The sequence below is a fragment of the Armigeres subalbatus genome, chromosome 1 (genome assembly GCF_024139115.2).
Source record: "Armigeres subalbatus isolate Guangzhou_Male chromosome 1, GZ_Asu_2, whole genome shotgun sequence".
NCBI lineage: Eukaryota > Metazoa > Arthropoda > Insecta > Diptera > Culicidae > Armigeres > Armigeres subalbatus.
The window spans coordinates 299,598,512-299,606,973 of record NC_085139.1 but is presented as its reverse complement, the minus strand read 5'-3'; the positions used below and the strand labels follow the sequence as shown (position 1 = coordinate 299,606,973).

Genomic DNA, 8,462 nt, shown 5'->3' with positions numbered 1-8,462 from the left:
GAAGAATGGTGTTATTGTGGATCGGAATGATCACAATTCAGCGTGGTGGGACGCCCGCAAGCAGAAGGGTGTTATTGTGAATCGGAATGATCACAATTCAACGTGATGGGCCGCCCGCATTCAGTAGATTCTTCCTCTGCGTTGGTGGGATGCTCGCAAGAAGAATGGTGTTATTGTGGATCGGAATGATCACAATTCAGCGTGGTGGGACGCCCGCATTCAGTAGATTCTTCCTCTGCGTTGGTGGGACGCCCGCAAGAAGAATGGTGTTATTGTGGATCGGAATGATCACAATTCAGCGTGGTGGGACGCCCGCAAGAAGAATGGTGTTATTGTGAATCGGAATGATCACAATTCAGCGTGGTGGGACGCCCGCATTCAGTAGATTCTTCCTCTGCGTTGGTGGGATGCTCGCAAGAAGAATGGTGTTATTGTGGATCGGAATGATCACAATTCAGCGTGGTGGGACGCCCGCATTCAGTAGATTCTTCCTCTGCGTTGGTGGGATGCTCGCAAGAAGAATGGTGTTATTGTGGATCGGAATGATCACAATTCAGCGTGGTGGGACGCCCGCAAGAAGAATGGTGTTATTGTGAATCGGAATGATCACAATTCAGCGTGGTGGGACGCCCGCATTCAGTAGATTCTTCCTCTGCGTTGGTGGGATGCTCGCAAGAAGAATGGTGTTATTGTGGATCGGAATGATCACAATTCAGCGTGGTGGGACGCCCGCATTCAGTGGATTCTTCACTCTGCGTTGGTGGGACGCCCGCACGAAGAATGGTGTTATTGTGGATCGGAATGATCACAATTCAGCGTGGTGGGACGCCCGCATTCAGTAGATTCTTCCTCTGCGTTGGTGGGACGCCCGCAAGAAGAATGGTGTTACTGTGGATCGGAATGATCACAATTCTGCGTTGGTGGGACGCCCGCAAGAAGAATGGTGTTATTGTGGATCGGAATGATCACAATTCAGCGTGGTGGGACGCCCGCATTCAGTAGATTCTTCCTCTGCGTTGGTGGGATGCTCGCAAGAAGAATGGTGTTATTGTGGATCGGAATGATCACAATTCAGCGTGGTGGGACGCCCGCAAGAAGAATGGTGTTATTGTGAATCGGAATGATCACAATTCAGCGAGGTTGGAAGTACGCATTCGATAGATTATTCCTCTGCGTTGGTGGGATGCTCGCAAGAAGAATGGTGTTACTGTGGATCGGAATGATCACAATTCAGCGTGGTGGGACGCCCGCATTCAGTGGATTCTTCCTCTGCGTTGGTGGGACGCCCGCACGAAGAATGGTGTTATTGTGGATCGGAATGATCACAATTCAGCGTGGTGGGACGCCCGCATTCAGTAGATTCTTCCTCTGCGTTGGTGGGACGCCCGCAAGAAGAATGGTGTTACTGTGGATCGGAATGATCACAATTCTGCGTTGGTGGGACGCCCGCAAGAAGAATGGTGTTATTGTGGATCGGAATGATCACAATTCAGCGTGGTGGGACGCCCGCATTCAGTAGATTCTTCCTCTGCGTTGGTGGGATGCTCGCAAGAAGAATGGTGTTATTGTGGATCGGAATGATCACAATTCAGCGTGGTGGGACGCCCGCAAGAAGAATGGTGTTATTGTGAATCGGAATGATCACAATTCAGCGTGGTGGGACGCCCGCATTCAGTAGATTCTTCCTCTGCGTTGGTGGGATGCTCGCAAGAAGAATGGTGTTATTGTGGATCGGAATGATCACAATTCAGCGTGGTGGGACGCCCGCATTCAGTGGATTCTTCCTCTGCGTTGGTGGGACGCCCGCACGAAGAATGGTGTTATTGTGGATCGGAATGATCACAATTCAGCGTGGTGGGACGCCCGCATTCAGTAGATTCTTCCTCTGCGTTGGTGGGACGCCCGCAAGAAGAATGGTGTTATTGTGGATCGGAATGATCACAATTCTGCGTTGGTGGGACGCCCGCAAGAAGAATGGTGTTATTGTGGATCGGAATGATCACAATTCAGCGTGGTGGGACGCCCGCATTCAGTAGATTCTTCCTCTGCGTTGGTGGGATGCTCGCAAGAAGAATGGTGTTATTGTGGATCGGAATGATCACAATTCAGCGTGGTGGGACGTCCGCATTCAGTGGATTCTTCCTCTGCGTTGGTGGGACGCCCGCACGAAGAATGGTGTTATTGTGGATCGGAATGATCACAATTCAGCGTGGTGGGACGCCCGCATTCAGTAGATTCTTCCTCTGCGTTGGTGGGACGCCCGCAAGAAGAATGGTGTTATTGTGGATCGGAATGATCACAATTCTGCGTTGGTGGGACGCCCGCACGAAGAATGGTGTTATTGTGGATCGGAATGATCACAATTCAGCGTGGTGGGACGCCCGCATTCAGTAGATTCTTCCTCTGCGTTGGTGGGACGCCCGCAAGAAGAATGGTGTTATTGTGAATCGGAATGATCACAATTCAGCGTGGTGGGACGCCCGCATTCAGTAGATTATTCCTCTGCGTTGGTGGGACGCCCGCAAGAAGAATGGTGTTTTGTGGATCGGAATGATCACAATTCAGCGTTGGTGGGACACGCGCAAGAAGAATAGTATTACTACAGGCCGAAATGGTGAGAACTCTATAGTAGAACGTCCGCAGGCAAGATTTTAATTTCCCCACAATGGTAGAAAGCTCATAAGAATTAAGATTTTATCGTGGATTCGTAAGGTGCTCGTGGAGATTGATTGCATTGAGAAAAGATATCCGCCTATAGTTAAGAACAGCTTATCGATACTATTCCGAATCGGTTTCTAGTTTTTGTTGCTGGTTGTTTGACATTTATAGTTTCATATTGAAATAGACGTGTGCTCAAAGAAAGTAAAGGTAGTATTAGTACTGATGATTTTTACTAGAAGCAAAAAAGAATTATTAAAAATGGTGTTTCCATTGCGAGTTACTACTGCACGGGAGTGTCTTGAGAATGATTTTCCATATTTAGTTGGGCAACCATAATGATGGTTTATCCATAGTGTTTTTTGATTACGAAATTAGACGCTCGCTGTACAATAATGCGCCAGAAGTAATCGTTTAGTTCAAGATGCCTTTTAATCATTGTGAGAGAGTATTCTCATCTATCTATATATATAAAACTCAATGTTTTTATGTTTGTATGTATGTTCCAGCATAACTTTTGAACCCATTTACCGATTTTAACCAAATTTGGAACACACATTCTTTATCTTGGGGGGACGACGATAGGGGGGTTAGGCATGCTCTTTGGAAAAGGGGGAGGGTGTGGGGGGAGGGGTATTGCTTAGTTATCGATCTACCGAGGGTAAATTCTGAACCCCTTGACCGATTTCAACCAAATTTAGAACACAAATTCTTTATCTTAAGGAGGACGGGTCGACCATGCATTTTGGAAAAGGGGAGGGTATGGGGGGTATTGCTTAATTATCGATCTACGCAGTTTAAATTCTGAACCCCTTGGCCGAATTCGACCAAATTTGGAACACAAATTCCTTATCTTAAAAAGGGGACGATAGGGGGTTAAGCATGCTCTTTGGAAAAGGGGGAGGGTATGGGGGGAGGGGTATTGCTAAGTTATCGATCAACGCAGCTTAAATTCTGAACCCCTTGGCCGATTTCGACCAAATTCGGAACACAATTACCTTATCTTAAGAAGGAGACGATAGGGGGCTAAGCATGCTGTTTGGAAAAGGGGAAGGGGGTGTGGGGGTAGGGGTATTGCTTAGTTATCGATCAACTCAGTGTAAATTCTGAACCCCTTGGCCGATTTCAACCGAATTTGAAACACAAATCCTTCATCTTACAGAGGGAACGATAGGGAGGTTAAGTATGCTCTTTGAAAAAGGGGAGGGTATGGGGGGAGGGGTATTTCTTAATTATCGATCAACGCAGTGTAAACTCTGAACCCCTTGGCCGATTTCGACCAAATTTGGAACACAAATTCTTTATCTTAAGAAGGGGACGATAGGGGTTAGGCATGCTCTTTGGAAAAGAGGGAGGGTGTGGGAGGAGGTGTTCTTTAAAAAGGGGGAGGGTATGGGGGGAGGGGTATTGTTTAGCAATCGATCAACTCAATGTAAATTCTGAGCCTCATGACCGATTTGAACCAAATTTGTATCAAATATTGTCTGTCCTAAGGAAGCGATTTTAGTGGATGTGGTTGAGTAATTTAAAAAAAAAAGTGGAGGGGTGGGAGAGGGGGTATTGTTTAGTTATCGACCAATTCAGCATGACTTCTGAACCCATTTATCGATGTCCACCAAATTTGGAACCCATATTATCTGTCTAAGGAAGACTATATCAGATTGGGTATGAGTGCCATAGCTAAATGAGAGAGAGGGTATATTCATTAAACGAACAGTTTAGTATACCTTTTTATCGCATAGGTCAATTCAAACCAAACACGTAAGCACGTAATCCCTATTATAGAGAGGCTGGAAGGGACTTTTGGAATGAGATGTGGGGGGTATTGGGATTGGGTATTGTTGTTCATCGGAATAATTGTATGCCCAGTGAAAAGCAATGATTAATGTGTTTCCTTCTGAATGGTGGATGTGATTGCTTCTTCAAAAGTAGGCATTTGCCCGGAATAAGGCAATGGTGGGTGTGATACCTTCTTTAAAAATATGCGTTGCCCGAATATGGCATCGGTTAATGTTTTCCTTCTTTAGAAATAGACGTTTTCCCGGAATAAGACCTTTCAAACCCAAGATCCCTTCTTCAAAATCAGTCAATGTTTCCAAAAGCCTTCTTTTAATCAAATGATAAAGTATGAATAAGTAAACACAATTACCCTGTTGATCAATTGGTTTTATCATTTTCCGATTGTAAAAGAAAACTGCAAACCAAACTGGCAATTCCGAGCAAGGCCGGGTACATAAAGCTAGTCATTAATAATATGTCGGTAAAGTATTTTTTTCTTTAAACATAGATGCCAGTCGTTATTTTTTTTAGAGAAGAGTAGAGTTGTGTGGCGTTGGACAGGCCTATAAACGCGAACAAGTCTAATATACTGTTCTTCAGTCACATGACAGATCGTAGCAGCCATCGCATGCAAGAGACACATTCGTGGTCAGTCAATTCTTCCTTCATCACGAGGTCAGTCGCGAGTGCAAGCAATGTAAACATGATGGGTGATTCGTATGTGCGATGTTGAATTGCACACAGCTCAAAACTGAAAATGTTCTGTTTTTAATAATTGTCAACCATTTTGTGTTTCATTTCAACTTACATGAGTAGTTTTTTCCTCCTTCCAATACAATCCAATTATTCCTACTCCGCTTCTAATTCTGTAAGCTAAATACACATTTCTTTATAATACACTCCTTCCAGTAGCTTTTCTAAAAATACCTTCCGCTAATTTACTAGCAACAACCGATTTAATTCAACTCAATCACTTTATCCAAATTCTAATTAACAATTTATTTCCTTTTCAGGTTTCCCAGCAGTTCACCGTAGTAGCATCAATATACAAATCGCCGTAATAAATCAACAGCCTCCAATCTTGTTTGTTTTTATTTTTACCTTCCATGAATTCACCTACCAAATTGATCCACCCAATTCACCAACCATCACGCCGTGTTGCCAAGTGCCGCAACAACATTATTGAAAATATTTCCTACTGTTTCAGGTTGAAGCTTGAAGTTCGGAACTGGTATGATAGCATTGCATTGAATTATTAAATAACATATACAAATAATTAAAGCAGCAATTTTAATAGCATTTACATCTTGGGAATCTCCTACACAGAATTTTGCTGGTACACATAAGAAAACATAAAAAAATGTCACCCTGTTGTAATGATTAGCCAGAGGTTATTGTTTTGTGTTAATAAACTATTATTCATAAAAAAGCTAGATTGATATGTTTCATTAGCATACGTGTTCGAATGATTATACTTTAATTTGGAAATTATGAAGAAAAACACAATCCCGAAATCTGACATTTTCCTCAAAAACAATCCATGAAGATTTAACGTGTTTCCCATTTCTATTCTTGATGAAATTCCTCTGAACCGAACGTTTCATTATTTGACGTATGCGACTGGAATTACACGTTATTTAAGTATGGTTCACAAGTAGTGAAAATTCACGTGTGAAACCAGTAGCATGAGTGTGTAGATTGTTTTCAGTGTACCCAACCATCCCAAGAAGCTGACATAGCTGTTCAGCGTCCGAATCGCCCTGTTCAGCAAGCGGTACCAGTGCTTTCAGCTAACGAAGCACGACGCGGACGACTTTCTAACGTACGCTGGGACGGTCAATCGATGCTGTGAAGACTTCGAGCTCAGCAAGATCACGACGGACCAATTCAAGAGCCTGATTTTCACCTGTGGGCTCCGATCGTCGAAGGACGCAGACATCCGAACGAGACTCCTATCCAAGCTTGAGGCTAACGCGGCGGATGAATGCACTCTGGAATCACTCATCACGGAGTGCCACCCTAGCAACACAATTCATGCCGATTTGGTTGAGGTAACTCATATATAACTAAATTTGGTCGTATATGAGTAATATAAACTTGTTTACAACATGTGTGCTGCTCGGGCAACGTCTGCAAAACCTCAAGCACGACACGGCCATGGTGGAACACAACAAATCGGTGAGTACAATCTGCGCAGTCAAGCAGAACAAGCCTCCACCGATGACACCGAGTTCCAAAGAGAAGAAGAAGACGAAGTCCGAAGGTCCAAAAACACCCTGCTGGCAGTGTGGCGGAATGCACTACGTCCGGGACTGCACCTACACGAAGCACGTTTGTCGGGACTGCAAGCAAACCGGCCACAAAGAAGGGTAGTGTGGCAGCTACACATCGAAGGCGGCACTCAAGAAGAAGAAGCACGTGAACGGAATTTTCTCCATCAACTAGGTCAGCTGCACTTCTAGACGGAAGTTCCTAACAGTGGATATCAACGGGTCTCAAGTCACTCTGCAGTTGGGACACCGCGTCCGACATCACCATCGTTTCGAAGAAGCAGTGGAAGAAGAACCTGGGCTCGCCAACGCTGACTCCCACAACACGGACTGCCCGTACAGCGTCGGGTGACGCTTTTCATCTACTTGGTGAACTCCGATACCCAATCAAACTCGGAGGTGTCACCAAAACCGCAACTTTTTACGTGACCAACAACAGCATCAACCTGATCGGTCTGGACTGGATCGAGCTGTTCAAGCTGTGGGACACCCCGCTATCTGCAATCTGCAACCAGGTCCACGTTGCCGATGGTCAAGTCAATCAAATCCAAGTGTACAAAGCTGCGTATCCCGAAGTGTTCAAGAACGGCCGTTTTCAAGCCGAAGCGCCCAGTTCCTTTCACGTCCATGAAGAAGATCGATGCGGAGCTGGACCGACTTCAATCGCTGGGTATAATCACGCCTGTTGATTTCTCGTAGTGGGCGGCTCCGATCGTCGTAGTGAAGAAGCCTGGAGGAAAAGTACGAATCTGTACCGATTCCTCAACTGGACTGAACGCTGCCCTGGAGCCCAACCTTTACCCGCTACCGGTCCCTGATGACATCTTTACCAAGCTCAATGGGTGCCGGTATTTCAGTGTCATCGACCTGAGTGACGCCTATCTTCAAGTGGAAGTTGACGACGACTCGAAGCAACTGCTCACAATCAACACGCATCGAGGTCTCTTCCGCTTCAACCGGCTCGCACCAGGAGTAAAATCCGCTCCCAGTTGATGATGCAGTTGATGAACAGCGTGGTTGCCGATCTCGAAGGAGTGGACACGTTTCTGGACGACAACTTCGTGGCCAGCAAAACCGAAGAGGAGCACCACAAGATGCTCAACGCACTGTTTCAACGCCTTCAAGCTGTTGCACACGCTTCCCGCTCATTCACCTCCGCGGAGGCAAATTACGGACAGATCAAGAAGGAAGGTCTTGCACTGGTGTTTGCCGTAACGAAATTCCATCGGATGCTGCTCGGACGCAAGTTCACCCTCCAGACGGATCATCAGCCACTCCTGCGGATATTCGGACAGAAGATGGGTATTCCGGCTCACATGGCCAACCGCCTTCAACGTTGGGCCCTGACGCTTCTGTGCTACAACTTCGACATCGAGTACGTGTCCACCACGCAGTTTGGATATGCCGACGTACTGTCCCGCCTCATCAACTGTTACGTCAAACCAGAGGAGGACTTCATCATCGCATCGATTCAACTGGAAGACGACATCGAGATTCCACACCAGGAAGCCATCAGTTCGCTGCCAGTTACGTTCAAATCGGTGTGCGGCGCTACTCTTCAGTGCCCGGTTCTCCAACAAGTGATCCAGTACAACCAGCGTGGATGGCCCTCCAAAATCGATGACATCGCTAACCCTGAAGTTCGCCCTTTCTTCGCTCATCGAGACGCTCTATCGGTAGTGAAGGGGTGCGTCATGATGTCCAATCGTTTGGTGATTCCGGACAGTCTTCGGCAGCGGATTCTCAAGCAACTCC

General features: G+C 46.0%; 1 long non-coding RNA gene across 1 annotated transcript; it reads right to left on the bottom strand.

Annotated features, from left to right (window-relative positions):
* Nucleotides 1-4,803: 4,803 nt before the first annotated feature.
* On the bottom strand, nt 4,804-5,503 carry LOC134216328 (uncharacterized). Its single transcript, XR_009980620.1, has 3 exons — nt 5,365-5,503; nt 5,246-5,310; nt 4,804-5,188 (listed from the first exon to the last, which is right to left on the bottom strand). It is a non-coding gene; the product is annotated as an uncharacterized LOC134216328 (long non-coding RNA).
* Between the last annotated feature and the right edge of the window lie 2,959 nt (nt 5,504-8,462).